This window comes from Lepidothrix coronata, unplaced genomic scaffold (assembly GCF_001604755.1).
Source record: "Lepidothrix coronata isolate B3197 unplaced genomic scaffold, Lepidothrix_coronata-1.0 Scaffold38, whole genome shotgun sequence".
In the NCBI taxonomy this organism is placed as follows: Eukaryota; Metazoa; Chordata; class Aves; order Passeriformes; family Pipridae; genus Lepidothrix; species Lepidothrix coronata.
In genome coordinates, this window is record NW_016690218.1 from 769,743 (window position 1) to 793,270 (window position 23,528).

Sequence of the window (23,528 nt, forward strand, 5' to 3'; positions counted from 1 at the left end):
GTGGAGGAAAATAGTGAAGTACTCAAAAATGATCCTTGATCAGGCATGTGAGACGTTAAATATGATAGGATTTAGTCTTTCTTTAACCCAGTCTAGCCTGCTGGCTTTAAGGAGTTGTACACTGAATATACAGATTTACTGTAATGGTTTGAAATACAAGCTTTTGGTTTAATTAGCACTTTGCTCTTTTGCCCATTAACCTGTTGATGCTGTCAGATCTATCCTGAAATGTAGCAAATGCAGAAACAGTTATGTCTGTTACCTTTCTCAGTGATGTTCCAATTGACTTTTTTTTTTTTTTAAATTTAGCTGAAGAGTTTGAAGGGAAGGCTTAGGATGCTTAGGATGTTATGGTTATGTGACCGATTTAAATGTCGAGGTTTTGATTTTTGAAAAGGATGCATATTGTACATGGGAGTGTTAGATCTTCCTCAGTTTAACATATCCTACCTTCTCATCAGAGTGTTTTCCTTTGTTCCTTGAAAATATTAAAATGACATTTCTCAAGTTACATGATTGCTATTAGAGATGAGCAGCTGTTATTCCCCCAGATTCTCTTCACAGTAGGCTTGTGATCTTAGCCTTTGTTAAAATACCAACAGAAACATAAGTACCAAATGATAGATGGGCTAAATTTTTTAATGTCACCCACATCTCCATATTTGAATTGATAGGCTGTAATTCCATTAACACATTCTCTTTTTTTTCCTCCTTGGAAAACTTGCTGTTCAGCATGGCTTGTATTTTAGGAATGCCTTAAAGATTTGAAGAATGTGGTCTGTAGAACATATTTTACTTGTTGTGCATGCTTGATGTCGTATCCTGAACTAAATAAAGGAGTGAAGATGATCAGCTTAAGGTTTCTGTAAAGTGCCACTGAAGAGTTAGATTTTATTTTTTACTTATAAGCAAGATATGTATCATTATTTACAGTAACTAACTGCGATCCTTGTATTGAATAGTAAGGTTTCAGGTCAGACATCTATAAAATAAAGAATGCAAAGCTTTTGCAGCTGCAACTGAAGCTGATAGCAACTGTGAATTGTGCTTGTGATGTACTGCACACTGACAAATATTCTAAAAAAAATTAGTCTGGAAACATTCCAGATTAAGCAGACACAATTCATATGCTGTGTGCTGTAGGCCTTGAGTTATAAAAATGTAAATAGGATCTTTTGTGAAAATAAATTACTGAAATGTAACATTTTCAGATAGTGGTATAATAAACATAAGATGGAGGAAACAGAAAAAATAGAGGGAAAAAAAAAAGGCTATTTTTCCTAGGATTTTAATAGCTTAGTCTAATTTTAGCACTGTACTATGAGGAGTACACTGCTGTTGAAGCATGTGCATTAGATGAGGCAGGGTTCCTGTTTGAAAAAACAAACCAACCAGGAAGCAACAGCCTTAAATCTGATGTTTTATAATTTCTGTGTGTTTCATTGTGCAGCTTCAGTATCCCAAATGTTTTTTGAGGATAACATGAAGGTGACAGTTTATGAGGAGCGTGCTGGGCGGTGCTGCATCCCCTGAGCAAACTGTACTTGTGCTGAGGATAATTACCCTGCTAAAGGTGATGTGCTTCCTCAAGTAAATTCTGGTGGTGCTGATCTGGCTTAAATGCTCTTCAGGCTGAAACTAACTATTGTGTGTTAGGCTTCCACTGAATCACTTCATCTGTAGTCTGAGACTGTGCTTTCCTGGCAGTCTGTGTTATTGTATGCAAATGACAGATATCCAAGATCAATGCTGACTCCAGAGAGAAGTCGATGGATTGAGTTCCTGAATATAGTATCAAGATCACTAACCATATCAGTGCCAGGAAAAAAAAATCTGTCACTATTCCAAGTTATTTCTACAAAGAAGTTAATCGTAAATGATTCTGCAGTTTGACTGAATTATACTTTATGGCTCTCACTTAAATCTTGCTTTTGTCCAAAGTGAAATAGTTCCTTGTCTATTTACGTATGCATGATTGAGTATATGGTTATTGTTCCAAGGAGAAGTAAAAGGATAATAGCCTCTTCTAATTTGTCAACTCACATTTTGAAATTCTTTTTATAGTAACTCTTGTGAAAATTGTATTAGCCATCTAGGACCACTTTTTTCAATTTCAGAATGATGTCTCTGCAATCAAGATGAAGGATGTTGATTGGGATGCCTTTCTGTCGAGAAATTAATTCTGAATCTCTATGCTTTGACTGACTTTTACTGTCTAATTGGTGGTAGACAGCTTTGCCTAATCTTTGTTGGCTTTCACAGCCAGGAATTTAAGCCTAAAAATGTACTTTTTTTTTTTTTAATCTAAATGTATTTTAGACTTTTATGGAATTAGAATTACACAAAGCTTTTTGGTGAACTGACAGACATCTTTGCAGTTGAATAACTTGGAGACGCATTTTGAATGAGGTGTGAAGATTGGAGTTTTAGTTTCATCCTGATTTATCTTAAATATTTTTTTCAGCCTTTGATCGAGAATACAGTGATAACCTTCATGGTTATATCTGATGACAAATTACAATTAATGCCTTGAATTCCATACTAGTAAAAAAATAATATCCCCCTAAGAATGCTTAAAGTAACAACTTTGGTGGGAAAAACTGTTATCTTTTCAAAGTATATTTCTCTTACCTGATAACTAAATTATGTTATCAAAATGTGTAACAACCCTATCGAAATTGCAGATTGTAGATGTTATTTAAATAGGGCATCCTGCAGCTGACTTGAGGTGGTTCTTAAAGTATAGAAAAAACCTACTTTCAGTTTAAAAGAGTCTGTTATGATATCTCTTGAGGTAATTTCCCATCTATGTGTTTGATATCTTTATCTGACAGTATAGGAGCTAGAGATAGAAAGTTATAAAGAGAAATTATTTGACTGGATGAACTGTTATGGGAGGGTTGATAGTTGAGTCCCATTTGCCATGTTGTGTTGAATTGTAGCCAGATATTTTGAAATACTTTAAATCCCTGGCGTTCCTGAACAACTGGAGGAGAATCCTTTTCTAATATTCCTTCTAAAAGAGATTATTATTTATTTTTGTTGTAGTTTGGTCTAAGATTTTCAGTGCACTATCAGGAAATTATTACATTTTTCCTTATTGACTAATGCAGTCAAACCTGATTTGAAGCCTGGAATATGTTACCGGTAAAAAAGGCTTACGAATATGTTGTTAGAGGTTTTGGATCGCTTTCAATTTTTTATTTTCCCTAAAATACCTAAAATCTCATTTATTGCTTGCTCTGTCACCATTAATCTCTTTCTTCTTTCCTACAGTGTTTGTTATTGAAAATTCTGACATCCTAAGAAATGCTTAGCACATAACTTCTCATTCTGTTTGTCTATTATATCCCTTTTGCATACTGCAGATTACTGTAAACTGCTCTGGAAAGCACTACAAGAAAATAATGGCTTAATATAAAGTGGTGTAAAGGAACTTTCACTTGTTGCTCATGTCTTCTAGTTTGCCTAGATATTTGGTATTGGGTTCTCTTACCAAAATGTGGAGGGAGAAAAGTTGGAAGATTGGTGCACTTTTTTGTTGTGGAATATATTGACTTTTTCTTAAAGTAATCTGAACTATTTTGATAGGCCATACCATGACATAGTGCTGCTGAGACCTTATAAACATTATAAAAAGCTTCAAAACTGGAAACAGTTTCACCTGTTTTCCTCTTCTCATTTATTTTGGGCAATGATTGCTATGAAAATGTCTCCTTTATTGTCTTGATCTTAATGTTTTGTCTTTTAATCTCTTGCTAATTTTTCTCTCAGCCTTGCAATATTGCAAAACAACATTATAAATAACTATATTATTTGCTTCATGAAGTTTAGACTGTTTGAAATGGAGCTGAGGACTGATGAACTTTTAAGTGACTTTATAGTCTCTTAATTTTGCAGCTAGCAGGGAGATATTTTCAGACATAATTCAGAATTTCCTGAAAATTGACCTTAAGTAGTATGTTCTGAGTTAGGACTAGTACCAAAGCAATTATTCTAGTGGTTAAAGACAGAAACCCCCTCATGGTGAATTTGGAGGGCCCTTTCTCTTCTTGTAAAACCTTTTACAGTAGCTAAAGGGGCAATTTAAAGAAGTTAAGCTAAAGGCTTAACTTCCAAGCTAATCAGGGTTCTCTAGATTCTTCCAGAAGTTTTTAGGATTAAGACCCTGCACAAGCACCTACTAGCTATACTGGACAGAGTTCAGTGAAAGGTCACAAATATGATGAAGGGACTGGAGCATCTGACATGTGAGGAGAGGGTGAGAGCTGGGACTGTTCACCTGGAGAAGAAAAGCCCCCAGGGAGGGAGATGTTATCAGTACGTTCAATTACCTGAAGGGAGGGTGCAAAGAGGATGGAGCAAGGCTCTTCTCAGTGGTCCCCAGTGGCAGTAGCAGAGGCCATGGTCATAAACTGAGAAACATCAGAAAACACTTTTTTTACTGTGAGGGACAGATTGCCCAAGGTGGTTATATTCATAAGCTGACTAGACATGGCCCTGAGGAACTGGCTGCAGGTCGTCCTGCTTGAGCAGGAAGATTGGAACAGGTGACCTCCACAGGTCCCTTCCAACCTCAGCCATCCTGTATGGTTCTGTTGTGCAAATATCATACAGGCTTTACAGGTTTGAGATCACCTGTGGGTGATTCACAGGGGAAGATGATTCTCCTTAAAATAAAAAGCTACTTTATATGCGTTCTTTATCAGTCTCAGAGGAAATAACTACTTAGCTTTAAGTAAGTTGCAGAATAAGGGGTGTTATGTGGGAAAGCTTCATTTCCGCTTTTAAGTCCTAGGAATCGTGTGAATTGAAAACTGAAGTGGTAGTTTTAGCTGCTGTTAGAGCAATTTAAATGTACATTGTAACTAAGACGCCATGGGAAAACAATACTCTTTCCTGAGGGAGGAAGGACAGAAGCACTTGCTGTGTAGTCTGTTTTGCTATAGGCTGTTTCTCCTTTTTTGTAATGGTCTTGTGCTATAAGAAGGGAAAGAAGCACTTTAAGCACAGGAAAATGTGGTTGTTAAGCCACAAAATAAGAAGAGATTTCAAGAGTGTGCATAGTATCAAAACCAATTTCTCTTGTTCTTGATTTTCACTTTTGAGAGTGACAGTTTAGAGAAAATGATTTATAAAAGTGTCTTTCCTTAGGGTGATGGAAATCTGCTTGTCATTTTTGTAATGCTCCCATTTTGAAATACTCGTTTATTTTCACAACTTTGGAGTGGCTCTAAATTCGCTGACTTCAAAACGTGCCTGTACATTTTAATTGGCCTCCTTTACTCATGCTTTGTTGTTAAATGAAACATTTTTATTGGCACAAAAATATTTGCCCCACCTATTTTCATTTGCTAGTGGTGGGAACCGTAACATTAAAGGCTATTTAAAATATATGAAGTGAGTTCTGGGGTCATTCCCCACCTGTTGTTTATTTTGGTTTATGCAAGAACAGTCAAAAGTAATCATGTTGGTGAAGTTCTGTCATCTGAGTAGTGGTTTTGGAGACATACATCACTGGACATCAAGGTGTAGGTTTTGACAATTTACACATCAGCAGGTTTGGCTTCTTCAAGCAAAACTTGGGACTTTGGTGGTAATGAACAGTGAATGTTGGCAAAGGTCACAGCTTTAAAGTAACCTAGAGTACATTGTACTGAATTATGGAACAGAAGACTGTAAATACAGAAAGTCTTTGATTAACTTCTCCTTTTCAAAGTGTCTTGACCTTTATTGAGTTCCCCTAGCTGACATTTTTAGAAGACTTTTAGCATTACTTCCTTTCATTATAAAGGGTTTATTTGTGTATTTGCTTCCACATATTTCATTGTCAAATATGCCATTTGATTTTCTTCAGCTGCAACGGCATCTACATTTCATATCAGCATGGTTTCTGTAGTAGTAGAGTGATGCAGCCCTTTTTTGTATAAAATTCTAGAATTTTCTGTAAGTAAATGTCATTTTGATAAGCAAAAGAAATACAAAACAAATGTGTGAAAAAGAAGAAAATTACCAAAACTGAAAGCACCTACGAAAACATTTGAAAGACAGCATAATATATTCAGATTAGGAGTAAATCACATTGAGTTCACATCACATGTCTTTCTAATTTTAGTTTGAAAATTATTAGTTGCCTTTTCTATTTAAAGATAATGACATATTTAGTCAGACTTAATGCAAGTGAATCATAGTATTGCATTATTATTATATTAAACAGTGATTGTTGGTTGTGTTTCTTACACTCCTCATATTTTGGAGGGGAAAAATAACTTCTCTGTGCTCTGGAAGTTGCACAGACATTTCAGTCTGAGGTGGTGATGAATAAATTATACTCTAAATAATGCAGGCAAGAGGAATTCATATTTTTATGTTAGACTAGACTTCTCCATTTGGCACCTTTCCTTCTCTTTACCCCCCTGTGGTGTTAGCAACATAGTCTGTATAAGATTACAAATAATTGTTTTACAAGGAGTCATTGCAGACTTGATCTTTTTACATGACAGTTTGTACTGGTTCTGCTGTCTAAGCTGGTGGCTCCCAGCTGTGCTTTAAAGGGCATGCCAGTGGTGCCTATTAATATGGCTGTGTCCTTCCTTTCCCCAGTTCCTATTCTGTGGTTGCTGCAGGAGAACAGGAACTTCCTCTGACAATTAAAGGCTGATAAAATCTTAGTAGTTGGCACCTTGGACAGCTGGCTAGCTCAACCAGACCTTCTTGGCTTGGAGAGGCAGCTTCTCAAGAGCACCCTTTGCTCTATTACAACTGTCTGAACAAATCCCAGATGTGAGATCTAATCTTCTTACTACTTTCTTCTTATTTAATGCTGTGCTCCCTGAAGCCTTTAAGCTGTTCTACACAGTCTGAGCTGCCGTTCACTGCTGACAATGCTTTCTAGTAAGATATTCCATAAAATGGCAACTTTGCCTTAGAACGAGATACAGAGTTTAGACTTTTTATTTTATTTTAAAGATTACAGGAGAGGGTGGTGATGAGAATCACTGGTTGTTTGCTGTTAAGAGAGTCACAGGATTTTAATCATCTGACTTCTGACTGACTACCTGCTACTGATAGCTGAGTGAAACTGAGGGTGTGATTTGTACCTTTGTTGCTTGAATGGGAAAGTTGTCTGGCTGCTGTCAGTCCTTTTCCTTTATGAATTTGAGCACTCAGCAAGAGTGAAGGTGGCTTAAAGATTGCTTGTAGAACAAAGGGATTAGTTCTTTTTATATAGGAGACAAAACCGGCTTGCTAATGAATGAGTAATGTTGAGAAGAATATAAGCCTGAGTATTTCATGCCATAAGATAAATGTTAAGAGGGGCTAAGAATAAAATCACCATTACTGCCTACTGCAGGCTTTTTCCCTGCACCTTCTTATCAGGGTGTCTGATAAGACACTGTCAGACAGGATGACTGGGTGGACTACTGCTGATTCAGTTTGGCCATTTCTGTGTTTTTCCCACTGGTCGTTTCTTTCGACATCATACAAGATAAAAAAGTCTCTTAGGTCAAGACACTGTACATATTAATTCTCCATAAATGTTGTTCTATTCAACACAAGTCAGATCTGAGTTTACAGAATGCTTTCTTTCTTCAGCCTCGGCTATTTTCCAATTTTCTGAGGGCAAGCAGCCCAGCAAACAGTACTTCAGACAATTCCTCATCTTTCTCCTTTTTCCAGAATGAAAATCCAAAAATATCAGCAATGGGGGCCAAAATAACAAAGGAAAAGTGGGTGTTGTCATTTCTTGCCAAGTTTTTGTAAATGTTTCTCTCCTTCCCTGTCCCAGAATAATAGCAGAACTTCCCAAAGAATCCACAAAATAAACCAGACTCTTTTCCAGCCTCTGATCTAATTCAGAGTAGATGCTACAATGAAGATGCTAAAGAACAAGTACTGTAAAGGGCATACTTTTTATCTGACTATTGAGGTTTTGTTCCTCATCTGTTAAGGTTGCAAGAAACTCTAGGGCAACTGGTGGGTCCTTGATGACACTCAGCTGTTATTCTTGTTATTCTTGTTTCTAGGGTATCGATTCGGTTGATGCCAGTTGCTTTTCTTGTTAGTGAGGAATCTTAACTGGGCCATGAGCGGATAGGTTCTGTAGTTTAGGGCAGACAGGAGTGAAATATTGTTAGGAAGAGCTGAAAAAACATGGGATGCAAGCTCCAGAGACTGATCCTAGGCTAGGGGTTCTCTGTTCCATGCTTGCTTGTTCCTCCTCCAGCATCAGTGATAGGATGAGAAGTAGTAGGTGGCGTGAGGGGATATGGTAGGCAATGATATCTAGGAATCAGTGTTAAGCAGACAAGAGGTGGAATTAGAAACCAAGGCTATGCTGGCAGGATGAGTTAATACAACTGAAAGGCCACAGGCCACTGCTGAAAAACAGGATCAGAAGCTTAGACCGAAGGACAGCAAGAGGGACAGGAAGCCGGTTTTTAGAGCAATAATCAGAATGTTACCTGCAGCTACAGAATATCTGGGTTTCTTCTGTACTAAAAGTGTGTGGCAACCATTGATGGGGTTCACCATGTCTGTTCTTTGACTCATTGAATGCTGGTTATTGACTGCAGCTTCTATCTCGAGTTACATGTGCTGCTGTTCTCTACAGATTGTTCTTATTTTAATTGCAATTCTTGGGGTTACAGTGAATTCATTATTGTGAGAGTTTAAAGAGATTTCTTTTTTTTCCCCAAAGGTGTTTTTTATCAACAAGTCCTTGAACTTAAACATGTTCGTACGTGTGATAGAACAACTTTTTCATCAGTGGCTTTACTAGAGGCAGTTCTGCTGCCTGGATTTGTGCATTCAAACCATATGAGATTGCTGCCTTTTGATCTGTCAGATCTACACGATTGATCTGTATAGTGCAATGACTGTGTATGAACTGTGCCATGACACAACTAAAGAGCTAATAATTGGTTCCTTGAAACCATCTCTACGTGTGTGAATCATGGTGCGACTTGTGACTTCCCTAAAATGTTTTTTTTGAGGATCCCAATTGTGACCATTCCTCAAAGGTTAAGTAACTATAAAGTATTTCCAGGTCAATGACTGTCAGACTAGAATTCCTAAACCAGAGGGAACAGCCACCAAACTGAGACATAGTCTGGAATCTGAGGACTATGTCTGTGTAGGAAAAGAGCTTCTTAGTTCTTGTGCTTCTGCTTCTATTTTGATTGCTAATATAGTTTCATTTTTTATTTATTTTGGAAAGTACAAAAGCTAGAAAATTTGATTCATTGAGTCCAGGCAATGTCTCATTGGAAGACTCCTGGAAAACCACGCTTATTCAAGACAAACACAATGTTATTTCAGTAGCAGAATCCCTTTGTGAGCCTCCTGGAAACAAATGTTTTGCATGAGGTCTCAATTTTTCTTGTTCTGAATTAATTCAGACAAATTACCCTGCAGACTATGTTTGTGGTAAACTTTTTTTGAGAAAGCCTTTTCTTGGGCCGTGTTCAGAGTCAAGACTGACTCTGAGTAATATTTAGAAGCTGGAAAGGTTGTAAGTGTGTGAACAGGTAAATGTATCGATCAGAGCAGTGTGCCTCAGTCTTCTGAGGAGCTAGGAAGATCAGTGCCCTTTAGAGCCTCCGGCAGTGTTTCCATCTGCTCTTCAAACTGTTGTGCTCTCCACTGAAAAAATGTAAGTTGACCTGGAACAGCAAAGCAGCTTGCTTTTCTTTCTTTAATTAGGTGATGACTTAAGATATTTACAGAAGGAAGAGGATAATTTGCTTAAGTAAAGACAGTTGATAGTAGGGATGTTGAGGACCTCTTTCCATCTCTAGGGATCTTTTTCTGCCTTCTACATCTGAACAGTCCCAAGTTTCTGGTTTCTTTAGTGCATGAGCAAAGACAGAAGGCTGGCTCCAAGTGTCAGGGAGGGAACTAAGACATAAATCCAAATGACCTTATTGGGACTTTGACACATTTGCTTTCCAGCTGATTGAGAACATAGCCATGAGAAGAACGTGCTTGGGAATTTTCCACCTGCCCATTTGACGTAGGAGAAGAAAGAAACCATTCATTTCCTGACAGCATGTCTGAAAACTGGAAACGGAATGGTTATTTAATGTGTTTGGGTTTTGGCAATCTGATTCATAGTTTTTGAATGCTTGTAGTTGCCAGTTCTTGATGCAATACATTTTTTTATTCCATGAATAAAAAGATGCAGCAGACAAATCTTTGGAGTGTCAGAGCACACTGTGGCCTATTCTCTGTTTTGTTATCCCTCTAATAGCAGAATAAATAAAAGTATTTTGAGGTCTGTCCTCTTCCATCAAGCCTCTGGGAAAGAAAAAAGAAAGGGCAGAGGCGGGGGGGGAGTGGGGAGATGGACAACTGAGCATGGAAAACTTTATGAAATTGCTCATGGGTTTCCTTTTCATGTGAAATTTCCCTGAAATTTTCCCCATGACTCATTTCCTTCTTATTCCTTTTTAAGTCCGTAATTTGGGCTTTTTTTTTTTCTTTCCTTTTTAAAGACAAGTTGGTAGCTTTTTCCTGCACAGTGTGACGTGGATTTTGCAAGGGTATATATTCAGTGTTGAAGTTTTACTCTGTCTTCTGAGTGCTTGGACATTGCAGTCTGTTATCCATAGGGACAGATTCCCTCTTTTCTCTAACTTCTCTGTGCAGACCATTCACAAAGATGGGAGGCAAGGAATACACTTCCACAGAAAACAGATATTAATCAGATCTATTGTGTGAGGGAAGAGATGGTGGGAAGTAGGATGTTTTATTTTTAACAGAAATCTGTTGATGCTTGCAAAGATCTTGTGATGGAAGAAGGTCAGTGAGGGAATTTGTTATGGCTTCATAGCTTCTGGCTTGCAGTTTTCATTTCATGCTGATGTGTACTCCCTGCTGCATATAGACTTCTCTAGAACTCATTCCCTGAAATGCCACTTGCCATCTTCTAAATTATAAAGGCAGCCCTTTTCTGGATTGAAAACTTGTGTAGCTAGCTGCTTTTTGTTGTCCAATGTGGGAGATGCAAAAGGTTGATAGAGTGCCAGAGTCTTTCATCAACCCACAGTCGTTGCTACTCATGAATGGAATCCATAAATACTTGTGTTTACTGTGAATACATCTAGTCTGACCAAATTCTTGGACATGCTTAAAGCTCTACAATATAACTTTTCTTACAAGGGAAAAAACCCCAAGACTTTCCGGGTTCTTGTAGTACCTGTAAGATAGGGCTTACCTCTGTTTTAGAAATAGCCACAAAAATGTGTTCCTCTAGTGCAGCTGGAGTTTAGTATAGCACTTGAATGCATTTGAAGCGTTGTAAACTCTTAAAGATCTTGGCAGCATTTCTTGGAATATCTGATTCCATAAAGGTTTGTATGATCAGATCACCAAACTATCTGAGTGCTCCCCGCAGTGTATTAACGCCCCTCCTCTCCCCCCTTCCTTCCAGGGTTCAGATAAACCGTATTATTTGTGAGATCTGGTATTTTGAAAACTCATGTTAAGTCCCTAGTGAAACAAATGGAATTATTTAAATTCCAAATTATTAATTTACTGGAAAATGAAGTGTAAATACTGTAAAATTGCCTGCAGAAGTTAATTCAGTTTTGATCTACATGTTGGTAGATCATGAACACATACTAATTCTTCTATAACTAGCTGTTTCCTTTTTTGAAATGTATAAGCAACCAAATGGAGAACCTTGAATTAGAAACATACCTATCTGCTCTGCTCATAAGCAGTGCAGTCCTCCTAATGTTGATTATTTCATGGTTTAATGTCTTCATCCTTTATGAAAAAGGAGCTTATTTTGTAGAGAAATTAAGCTGACTTCTTAGCTAGGCTCTTTTCATATCATTAATAGCATAATTTCTTCTAGTTGGATAAATTACTACATTTGAGGCAAGTTTGGTACTTTAAAGGGTGTCTTAAAAACAAACTGAAAACTAAAATCCAAAATAAGATTAAAGCAAAATAATGAAAAATATAAAACTACTCTTACCTACCCTCCCACCCCCATATAACTAGAAAAATCTCCCCTGCATTAACTTACATCTTTTACCTGATAGGATCTTGCAAATACTGAGAGAAAGTGGCAATTTCCTCAGCTATAGCAATGCTGGCTTAGTTCCCCTTTCTAAAATGAAGTGAATTTTCCATCCAGGAATAAGTTGATGTATTGCAGCTCACTTTTGATTCTGCATTTCCATGTGTAAAAAGTAAATTCATAGCTTGTTTTGGGGTATCAGCACATCTAAGTTCTGATAGATGCTATTTTACTGTTCAACCAGATAGGAAACATGAACAAAAGCTTTGCAATCTTCTGTTTATATTCTTGTCTCTGAATGTACAAATAGATGTAAGGAGTAGTTGTTGAGAAGTCAACTTCTCTTTAATTAGATGCATGCTCAGAAAGTCCCTTGTTAAACTAGGAAAACTCAGGTTTTGGGCTTGGTCACTGTTTGCTCTTTTGAATTACAAATAGTCAAATGTGGCTGTTCCTGAGCCAGGAGAAAAATTATCCACTGAACATAACTGTCATGACAAAAGGAACAAGATTTTTGGAGTCCAAGTGAAACTTAAGATGTTACCACTTTGATGACTGTACTAAATAGTCCATTATTAAGGACTAGTAGAGCCTATTATAAAGTACAATATATATCTGTATATAAAGAGTGTATGGAGCAGGAGGTTGGAGTGCTTATGGCATTAGTAAGATATTAGATTCTTGGGTCTGTTAGAGGGTAATGGCTTACCCTCACACCACAGAGAGTAAAGAATCTTTGTGTGTGTGTTTTATATTTGTAGGTTACTTATTTTCATTTATAATTCCTTTTGAAAATAGAACTCTGAAACTCTCACAGCAACACTTGTCCAGTGTGCATCTGGCCTACAGTGGTCTTTGGATACATACGTTTATATGAAAATTTTGTAGTAGTGTTTGTAGTGTGTTTTCCTTGGCTGTTCATGATATATTACTACTTCTGTCCAGTTTATCTAAATGAAGACTGATGTTTCATGGTTAGCTTGCAATTCTCTTTATAGAAGCAAAACTACTATATCAAAATAGCTTAATACTGGGATATGTGAGACATCACATGCTGGTAATTTCAAACAGGGCAACCAACCATTGTTCAATAGCATTCCATGGACATTTGATTAAATGATCTAATGATATCTTGCAGCTTTTAATTTTGAGGAGGACAAGCCCACGATAATGAAAATAGCACCTCAATTTAACACAGTTTTTCCAAACTGGTGGCATTAATGGAAGGATCTTCTTTTGTATGTTTAAATCAGCAGGATCAAATTGAAAGAAAACTGAAGAGGGAGCTATTTGGCAGAAGCAATTCACTTTACAAACAGGTTTTTTTCAGTCACTGAAGCTTGTTATGACTCTGCATGTTTAGTCATTTCTTGTATGTAAAGAGAAAAATGGTAATTTTACTGTCACTTCTTATCCTTTTCATATGTCAGTGTTAGGGAGTCTGATGACCTGGCTCTTGAACTGAACTCTAAAACAGCTTGAAAGGGCTAAACTTCATTATTTGCTGAAATTCTGTTTAGAAATCCAGGAATAGTTGCATGTTCTTTTAGTAAACCTTTTATTCCTAACAGGAAATTCCTCCAGTGCATCTTGTACATTGTTCTTCACTTCCTTTTCTCAGAAGAAGAACTTGAAAAAATATTGACTGCATAGTAATTTCCATTTGGAGGGTTCTAATGTCACAAAGATGTGAGGAGAGTGAGGCATTCCTGAGGTTAAGTGTCTCTTTTGCTTTTCCTACTGTGATTGCAAATTTTACCTAGAAGATCTAAAATATTAACCCCCCATAGATCAAGCCTCCAGGAAAATAAGCTGTGTGTATATTTGCTGCTTCACAGGAAGAGAAAGTGAAGTTTTCTTTTGTGAAATTAGATTATAGGATGAGCCTACTGAATGGAGGGAGTTGGGATGCGGAATGAGGGGAATAATTCCAGTGACCTAACTTAAGGTACTTATGTAAATGCCCAAAATGAAATGAAAGAAATCCTTTGATGGATTGGTACTAGGCTTGGCAAATGCAAAATTGCATAAGGTAGTTTTGATCCAGGATTTTAAAAAGTCTGTACTACTTTGCTGGTAGGAAGCAGAAGGCAGCTAATTTCTTTTCAATTTAATCTTTTCTCTAAAAGATTCAGAAAAAAAATAAACAACCAAACCCTTACTCCAAAAACACAGTATTGTGTTGTAATATACATACAAAAGAAGTGAAAGCTGACTTATAAGGCAATTCTTAAAAGTACTTTAATATCTATTTAAGCTAAAACACTTTGAGAAATGTGCTGCTTTACATAAGCAGGTCTCGCTGTGGAAGCTGCTTGTGGTTTAATGTTTCATCACAATAATGGCAGCTTATACAGACTGCCAAGAGACCATTTCTTTTTCTTCTTGTGCTCAGGCCTTTCCAGTGAAATATCTTTAAGGTGAGAAAACGCATATTTAACAAAGCCTGTCATCACTGCCTATGCAGTGAGAGAGCTTTGTGTGAACTTCTTACCCCATTCCACCAAGCATAATTGCTGATGATTTTGTGGAGCAAAGCTTAATTTAAAAAAAAAAAAAAAAGAAGAAAGAAAAAAGAAAATGGAAAAGGATAAAATAAAACTAAGTACTAGAGTTAGATCTGATTTACAAAGAGAGGTTTTAAAAAGGGCTTATGTAAATAATAAAGATTATGTGATTGTAAATACTGTGTATTTGTAGTGTTCTACAAAAAGTGTTTTGCTTTCTGCAAGGAAATCAGTGGGAATGTTCATCTGATGTTGTTAGAAAATAGGTTGTTCCATAATAAAACTTTGACACTTTGAATTTTTTTATTTTTATCCCTTAATGGTATTCCTTTCAAAGAAACAACTGCAGCTTTGCCTCCACATCCTTTGGGATGGGAATATATCAAAGACCAGCACATGCTGGAACTAGTACAGGACCAGACAGGTGCTTCCAAACAGAATTTATATGGTTATTTCATTGGTTTTGTATTACATTGCAATTGTATTGAATTGGTTATGTATTTTCTCTTTAAAAAGAGTGTTAATTTGTCATATGATTAAACTGGTGAAGGTGAGGGAGAATCTAAAAATGCTGAGTTTGGTGACTATTGCCAGCTTACCTTTTACAATGGAAATTAGCAAAGATGTCAGTTTTGAGGGTTTTCCTGTTTCCAATTCTCTATAGCAAAAAAGAACCCCAAACAAACAAATGAAAAGAAAACTTTGATTGCATAGTAAGTATGGGTAGTAATGTCTTTATTAAAAATTGAATTTACTGTATGCATTGCCAATAAAACTTTTGTAAATATTGATGAAGAAGTTTGTTTGCATTTCTTGATATGCAGATCCAGAACAGAGGGAAAGTAAAGACTCAAAGAATTGTTTCATGAACATTTGTATTCAGTTTTCTTTCCTGAATACTCTGTTCTGAAGTTTGCATCAATGCATCTAAGTCAGCAATCGGATTTAATTGTTCAGCAATCCTTGACATCAGTTAGTCCAATGATTGATTCTTCTTACTGGCATTATTTTAATAATATATCTGTTTGATCCCAAAAGAAGAGAGCTTTTTAAAGTTATTGTGAAAGCTTCTTTTCTTACTGTAATGGTTCAATAAAATGTTCAGCTGTGGCTGAATTGGAAAGGAAACACACGTTGTTATAGCTTGTTGGAAAAAAATTTCAATATAATAAATCTTAGCTGTTGTTGAAAACTCTGTGCTCAGCAGGAATCCGTGTTTCCTCAAGTTGTTTTCAAATTTACTCCTTACTGCATTTTGAAAACTTTTACAACCAGCTTTACTCTTCCTTCTGCGAGTTAGACAAGGATTCTTGGGAAAGATGGGCGGTGGAAAATTCAGGCTCATCTACGCCTGAGTCAGTGCATTAATCTTCTGGGTTGTAATTTGTTTCAAATTGTCTTTGTTAGAAGGGACGTTGTTTTGCCTTGTTTAAGTGGAATACAGGGCTTTCCAATAGCTCTAGGCTTCCTCTTTGACACTGTGTTCCTTTATTCCCAGCTCTGTGTTGTTTTGGTTCTTTCTGTCCTCTCTCTCAGGCTGTTAATCTGGAAAAACAGCAGGAGCAGGTGAAAATGATTTGTATGAGAAGAAAATTTTGAATGTTAAGCAACTTTACATAAAATTAAAAATTATATGTTTTAGCCTTGAGAGAAAAATAGGCTTATTCTAAGTTATCTATGTTAATCCAAATATATAACTGATACTATAGCAGCCAGGGATTTTTCTCACAGTGTATTTGTAGATACCATAATAGAAGTTGCAAACTTTTATCTTTTATTTAAGCTATGACAAATGTATTATTAATCTTTAAATTAAGCGGTGTAATTCTTTGTGCATTTCTGTAGAGAGGTTTTAGGGCCAACTGCATATTAAGAGCTACCCTCATGGAAAGCCAGTGCTCTTACAGAAATTCATATCAAAGTACATACTTACTATGTTAGTGTTAAGAGTGGAAGCACTCAGAAGAAGTGTCCATATATGTTCCCCTGTGAAAGTTGGAGTTTTTAACTTAATAATCACAGCTAACTTTTTCAGAGGTGTTACTGCCTCAGTTGTTGTTCAAGGTGGACCTGCTGAGAGGAGAAGTCAGAACTGTGAAGGGCAGGACCTTACTTGTCACTGGGGCCCTTATTTCAGTGCCGTTGTAGAGAATTAGGTTTAACACCCAGTATGAGTTAAGACATACAGGAGTGAGTGCATCTTGATTTGGTGCCTCTACTAGAATAGGAATTCCCATGCTATTCATTCTGCCTGTGAGCTTGGAAAGCAGCATCCCTGCAAGTTGTCTTGGTTTTATACCTTTGGGAAAGATGGGAAGTTGACCCAACTGCCAGTTAATTCGTAACATTTTAGTACAGAGTCGGAACAATTTTGCTGTCCCTTGTTTGATGAAGATTATGTTTCTACAGTTTGTCTAAATAGTTTCCATTTTTTTGTTAGTATTTACTTATGATACCATAAAGGAATGGTTTTAATAGGCTTCAAGTGAGACTGTGTCATATCAGGTCTTTGGTTCTTGTGTTGCGTCATTTCCTGTCACTACTCTTCCTCTTATCAAGAGCTTGTCCAGCTGTTTGCTTGATGGTCATGCTGGCAACAAAAATATCCTATACTTAGATGTTCAGCTCTGAAATAAGATAGTTGTCTCTTCCTTGCTTAGATGAAAATGTCACGTAGCTTTGGAACAAAAGAATATTTCATTGTCAGTGCTGTTATTTTAATGCTGATGCTTCCGTGTTTAACTTTGTGGGGTTTTTTTTGACTTCAGCATGCCTTGCAGTCATACCAGAGGTGGACTCATTTTCTGGAGGCTGTAGTGTTTGAATGAAAAGTGTCCCAGTAAGTAAAAGCATACAGTCCTTTGGTTATTTGGAATCACACTGAGAATTTCAGCAATGTGTTTATTTTCAGAAAACACAGGGAGAGAAATCCTCAAGCTGATGAGGAAGAGAGGGGAGTGGAATGTCATAACCATCTATTTTTGACAAGTCCATGATTTATAATTTCCCCAATAAAAATATCACGTCCACAATGCCCATTGCAATGAACTCATTAAATGCATTTTAAGAGCTGTGATTGCATTTGAGAATTCTTTTACAGCTTTAAATGCAGCTAGAAAGATGTACGTGCTTTCTCATATATATCTTTAGTCAGTTGCCCAGTTACTTCACTTATTAATGAGCATATTTTATACCTTGAAGGTAAGCTTTCTCGCTTCCGTGTCTATGATACTAGTATGCTAATCAGAAAGAACAGATTCTTTCCAGGAATTCTGTGGGTTTTTATAATCTTTTTCCTGAAAGATCAAGGCACTTGGTAAAAGGGGAAACACATGACAGGGTGTGTTCCCACTTGGAAATAACTGAGAGAATGCTAGATCTTGGAAGAGAGATTCTTGTAGCAAGAGAGGGGGGATAAAAAATCCTTACAATGAATTGCTAGGTCATTAACTTTAAATCTTTCTGACCCTAAAGAAAAATCTAGATACAGCTGATGCTGAACATGTTTCATGACTATAGAAACTGCTATGAGAAGACTCCCGATTTGGATATTTCTGGATAATATCTTCCTTTTTTTGGATATGATTTACCTAGTGCAAAGATTGACTCATTGCATTTCCTCTTAGAATTCTTTTTCATTGGTATTTATTTTAAGTGGAAGAGTGCGTACCAATCAATAATGTTCTCAAGACTTTTTCTACCTTGTCACCTGTCTCCTTTATCTTCCACGTGACAGTTTTGGTGTAGGTCAGGGTTTTATCTTTTGGCCTCTCATTCTCTAGGTGTGAGCAGTGTAGTTTTCTGAATGATCCAAACAATTTTTTCCTTCAGTGATCAGAGTCTTTTAAAAGTTGTTCTGTCTTTTTCTTCTTTTCCCCTATCACTTTGCAGCTTCTAAGGCACTTTCATAGCAATATTGGTGGTACTGAGTAAGAGACTGGAAGGGGTCAGTTGGTCTGTAACAATGCCCCAAGTGCATGTTGGGAGGCTCTTTGTCTTTAGTTCTTGTGAGGATTTCCTTCTTTCCTCCCTCTTCTTGTTAAGCCAGAGGATTGCTCACATGTGTAAAATCTGGTAGTCCCTGAATAGCTGTAATAGGTTATTTCCCTGACTAGGTCACTTGCTGTTCTGTAATTATTTCATGGATACTTTGTTCTTGGATTGCCTTGCATCTATGTGTATACCACAGCATGTCTGTCTGATGAATCTGCAACTGCCAAATGTATTTGCAGCTGACTTGAAACCCATTCTTACTGTAACATTCACTTGGTCTTTGTGATGGGAAATACACCTATTAAACCACTTTTAATTATTTTTATAAGCTCCTTTCAGTTCTGGCAAATTTTATTAGAAACTGAGTTTCTGTTTCAAATGAGCTACTATTTTACATAATAAAAAGCTAAAAGTCTTGGTCTTAGATGTTGCTTTTTTCAGTTTGTCTGGCAGCTCAGTAAAGTATTGCATAAGCGCTGGCAGATAACTCCCCTGGTTGCCTCAACATTGAATTACTTTATTTAGCTGCTTATACTGGTAATTTGTTACAGGCTAAAATGACCTTGGTAAATGTTCATGCAAAATATTTTGTTATTCATTTGTCAATAACACTGGATCCTTTGCAGGTAAATGCAAAAACATTTACAAGTAAGAATTAAATGATCACTCATATCTTTCTAGGTGTTTGAGGGACCAAAGCCATTCAGCTTTAACAAGGAACATGAGTTGCTTTATTATACTATATTGATAAAACATTTTCTGGCTTTGAGAGCATTTAGATTTGAAGAAAAATGGCATGGGTTTTATAAAATCAGATTCAGTAGCCCTGGCACAAGAGGCACCATGTCTGCATCATCCTGCTGCTGTGCATGGGCTGAGAGTCCCTGCTGAGACACAGAGCTTTATTATCTCAAGTACAGATGAACTCAGCTCAGTTCTGCATCTTCCTGGGCAAAGCTTGAATCTACACACAGCACCATGGAGGTGGTTTACACTGTGAAATGCAGTGCTCTGTTAGAAATGGCTTTGAAGACCTGGATCCACTCAAAGCCCTGGGGACGTCCCTTTGGAGTCCTGTCAGAGGAGAGAAGCTTCCCATTGTGGCTGGTAGAAAGAAAGAGTTACAGAGCTGAAGATGGGGTTAAAGCTACACTTCTTAGCAGTGATTTGTAATGTAACCTTAGAAATATCCAGATACGCTGGTGACTGATCCTGCTGGTGAGGTCACCAAACGAGGTTTGAAGGCTGTTGTCTAGAACACTCTGAATAGCACAGCAGAACTTCCTCTCTTACTGTAAGGTCTTGAAGTAGAAATTTTATTAGTTGATAGTGGGACAGTAGTTTGGCAACATGTGGTTTTTGACCATAACGCTTTGAATGTTGATGTACATCAAAACATAATAGATTGAAAACAGGATTTCATGTCTGGAAATGGAGCAAATGCAAATAAACTGTTTCTGCTGCTTCCAGTGGGAATGAAACGTTTGTCAATTTTCTGCAAAACTACTGTATTTTTCTTCTTTTGCTTCAGAGCCTCCCAGGTAACTGATCTATTGTTTCTTTTATGCTTACCTTGGAAAGCAGCCAGGCTGTAAGCCCAACGTGTAGAAAACTACAATTTATGTGGCTTTTAAAGTTGTTATAAACTTGTGATACTTGCTGACGTGTAAGTATGCCTCAGTGCTGTGTACTGACACAAAGGCAGCCCTGCAAAATTTCAAGTTCTCAAATGGAATTTTCCAATTAAATGGCTAGAACATTTGTAATGTTATTTGCAAATGGTTTTTTTCTTTGATATTTGTTTTGGAAATGCGTTTCAAAAAGCCTGAGGCAGTTGCACAGGCTCAGAGGCTTGGCTGAGTTATATGCCATTGATAATAGCAATTTATCTTTATTATTATTAAAAAATATAGTAACACAAATTTGTCTGTGGACAGTGTTCTCCATTTCTCATCTAAGTGCTGTTGAACCAGAATTACTTACATGATAGGGAAATGAAGATAAGTGTCTAGTCTTTCTTTTCAGCCTTTTACCAGTTCTGAGAGTAGATAAAATTCATAATCTGATCTTGCAACTGATTCTAGGTGGAGACTCATTGGCTTCAGTAAGTTTGCTGTTGGGGACCTGCTGAACTTTTATAGCATGTAACATGCTACTGGGAAAAGGTATAAAGCAGTTTAGAAATCACTGTTGCCCTACAGGTGGTGCCTGTCATAGTATAAAAGATACTAAAGAAAAAGGCTGTGTTGGTTAAAAAAAACCCAACTATGCTGTAGTATTACCCAGAATCAAATTCATTTGGAAAAGGATGAATTGTTTGGGTTAACATAATCTGTTCTAGAAATGAGAGAGCTCTTTGGTCACAAATACAAAGGTTTCAGTGAAACTTTTTCCAGGTTGAGTAGCTTGCTTAGGGCTTCTGGAAGTCTGCTTTTGCATTACCCCTCTGTATTTTCATAATTGCACTCTTCGAATAATGTGAGTCAGCATAAGCTTTCTGTCATGCTGTTAGTGATGTTCAGTGGTTTTCATAGCATGTTGAACAGGCTGTATGAGTTTTGTTCATACACGTCTCCTGCGTTTCTTTTGAATTAAGTTGATGACAAAATTTTGTCAAGATGAGGGTAGAAAAGCCATTAGAAGTTTCATGGATTTGTCCTTCCCTGAGTGTGATTTTGGTTTAATGCCAGTGGCAGAGATTTAAAGATACTCCACTGAACACTATTAGTTTTGTATTTTAGTAACTGTTCTTCAGCATTGGAGTCCTCTATTTCTGTTCTCCAGCTGAGGATTTTATTGTGAAATAGGTCCTTCTGAAGTTATAAGTGCCACCCCTCCCTATGAAGAATAGCTCTGAACTAAGGTGTTGAGGTGCTCTTATGCAGGGGAAAAAAAAAAATTTGATTTATTGGTTTGTTTGTAACATCTCGAATTACAAAGTGGAACATTTTATCTGTTTTTCATAATTTTCACTTGGATTTCTTATCCATCAGTGTTGGTCAGCTTTTTGATCTGCTGTAGACTTTGAAAACCAGGGGACTTAGATTTGCCAGCTGTTGATCACATGTAACTTTTTTGAAAAGTAGACTGGGCCTGGAGCTGACCTACCGGTTTTACATGAAGTATCTAATAAACCCCCCCAAACTGACCACTGTTCCATGTTTGTTGCAAAGTTTTGGAGGTTTTTTTGTTTCTTTTATTTAAAGGCAGGATGGGGGAAATAAAACAGCTGTTCTTTGTCTGCCAAACCTATTTTTGATGACTTGTCAACCAGGGCATTCTTTTTATATTGGTTGCTGTTCAGTACAGGCTTGTGAGGTCTCAGTAACTTGATGGATACTGCAGAGAACAACTGTATGCATGGAAAGGTCTGAAGAATTAATTCAAAATTATTTGTGTCTGTGCAATAGGCATAATAAAAAAATGAGATAGCTTTTGCTAGAAAAAGCTCTTGTGCAGTTCTTCCTACAGCAGCTCAAACTTGTCAATTCATCTAAATTTTCTGATTATAGTAAGGAACAGAAGCAAGCTACTTCTCCATAAATCATTGGAGTTTTTTTCAGGAAGCAGCTGTAGCTATTGCATGACACCGTCTTACAAATGATTTCAAATACCTTAGCTCGTGCTCCCATTCCGGCTTTATTGGTCTAATGGTTGTCTGGAGCAACAGTGGAAAGAGTACAGGTAAACGAGGGTGAAAAAGCATCAGACTGATTTGATGTTTGTACCCTGACTGAATTACCCGCTTACAGAACCTAAAGGCTGTACTGCAAAGGATCTCAGCCAGGGTTTTTGCATTTGGAAAGACACAATTACTTGGAAGAGCAAATTCAATATTCTGTTAAATTTTTTATTGAATTATAATAGTCAGATTAAGTCTTGGCAAATAAAAGAGAAAATAAGTTGTAAAATGCAGCAGTAATCATATTTTATTGGTAATATTTACGGAAATTGCTCATTAAGTATTGTACTTTTTATTTTGGGCATGTGTAAGCTAATATCTGCTATACTGTTAGACAGGGTCAGGGGTGTGGTTTGTGATGATTATTACCTCTTATTGCCCTATCCTGTATTGTTTTATGATACATGAATCTTTTAGGGTTTTTAAATGCAAGAACTGAATAAAAAGGAAGTGGTTTTAATGGTCAAGTGACTGTTTCTTCTCATATTTTTTTTCTCTGATAGTGATTTGTGCCATATTTGTATGTTCCTTAAAATACTGAAATGCCCAAGAAAAGGATCAGAAGTAAAATGTAGTTCATAGAGAGGTCTGTTGAGATGGATGGAGCATCTTGTCTGTATTGTGTGGGCTACTGATTAGAGTGGATATCTCTGCAATTAATAATTCAGCTTTCTCCTGTCATTGCTTCCCCTATAACCTTTGCTATTTCTGCAGTTCTTTTAACTGAGGCACAAGTGAGAAGAGATGGGGTAAGTTTTAGATCTGGAAATACAATGGAGTCAACCTACAAAAGCTTGCTGTGAACAAATTTCATTTTAAATATGGTACTACATAGAAACTAGTTTCTTGCTCTGAGTGCGAGAATCGATAAAAAATTTCCTTTTAAATGCTGATATGGAAGAACAGCATAAAATGCTCAAATAGAAAAGTGTGATTTTGTTGAACTTCAGATGTTCTGCCTGGATGGGTCATTTCCACTGAAATTTTGTCTGTCTGGCTGATGTTTTGTCACTTGGCCACTGCTCACTTGTTGCTGAGACCCCTTCTTATTTGCCTCACAAGCTGGGAAGGGCTGTCCCTCCGCCTGCTCACTCTCCTGTCTAGATGATTTTGCTTAGGAACCTTAAAAACAGTGAACAAGTAAAAGTTTGAGTTATTGATTTGATGGCTTGTTTAATAGACACCTGGAAAGTTGGCAGGTTTTGTTCCCCTCTTGCCTACCTCCTTGAAGTTCAATTCACTTCACCCTGATCAAAGGTTTAAAAATTGTGTCTTATGATTTGGGAATTATGTTTAAAATGCGAAGTTGAATATG

The 23,528-nt window shown here is 36.9% G+C and overlaps 1 protein-coding gene across 5 annotated transcripts in view; it reads left to right on the forward strand.

Moving 5' to 3' along the window:
- LCLAT1 (lysocardiolipin acyltransferase 1) overlaps nt 1–23,528 on the forward strand; it is a 116,213-nt gene that overhangs the window by 9,975 nt on the left and 82,710 nt on the right. The gene's annotated exons all lie outside the window — the stretch shown is intronic.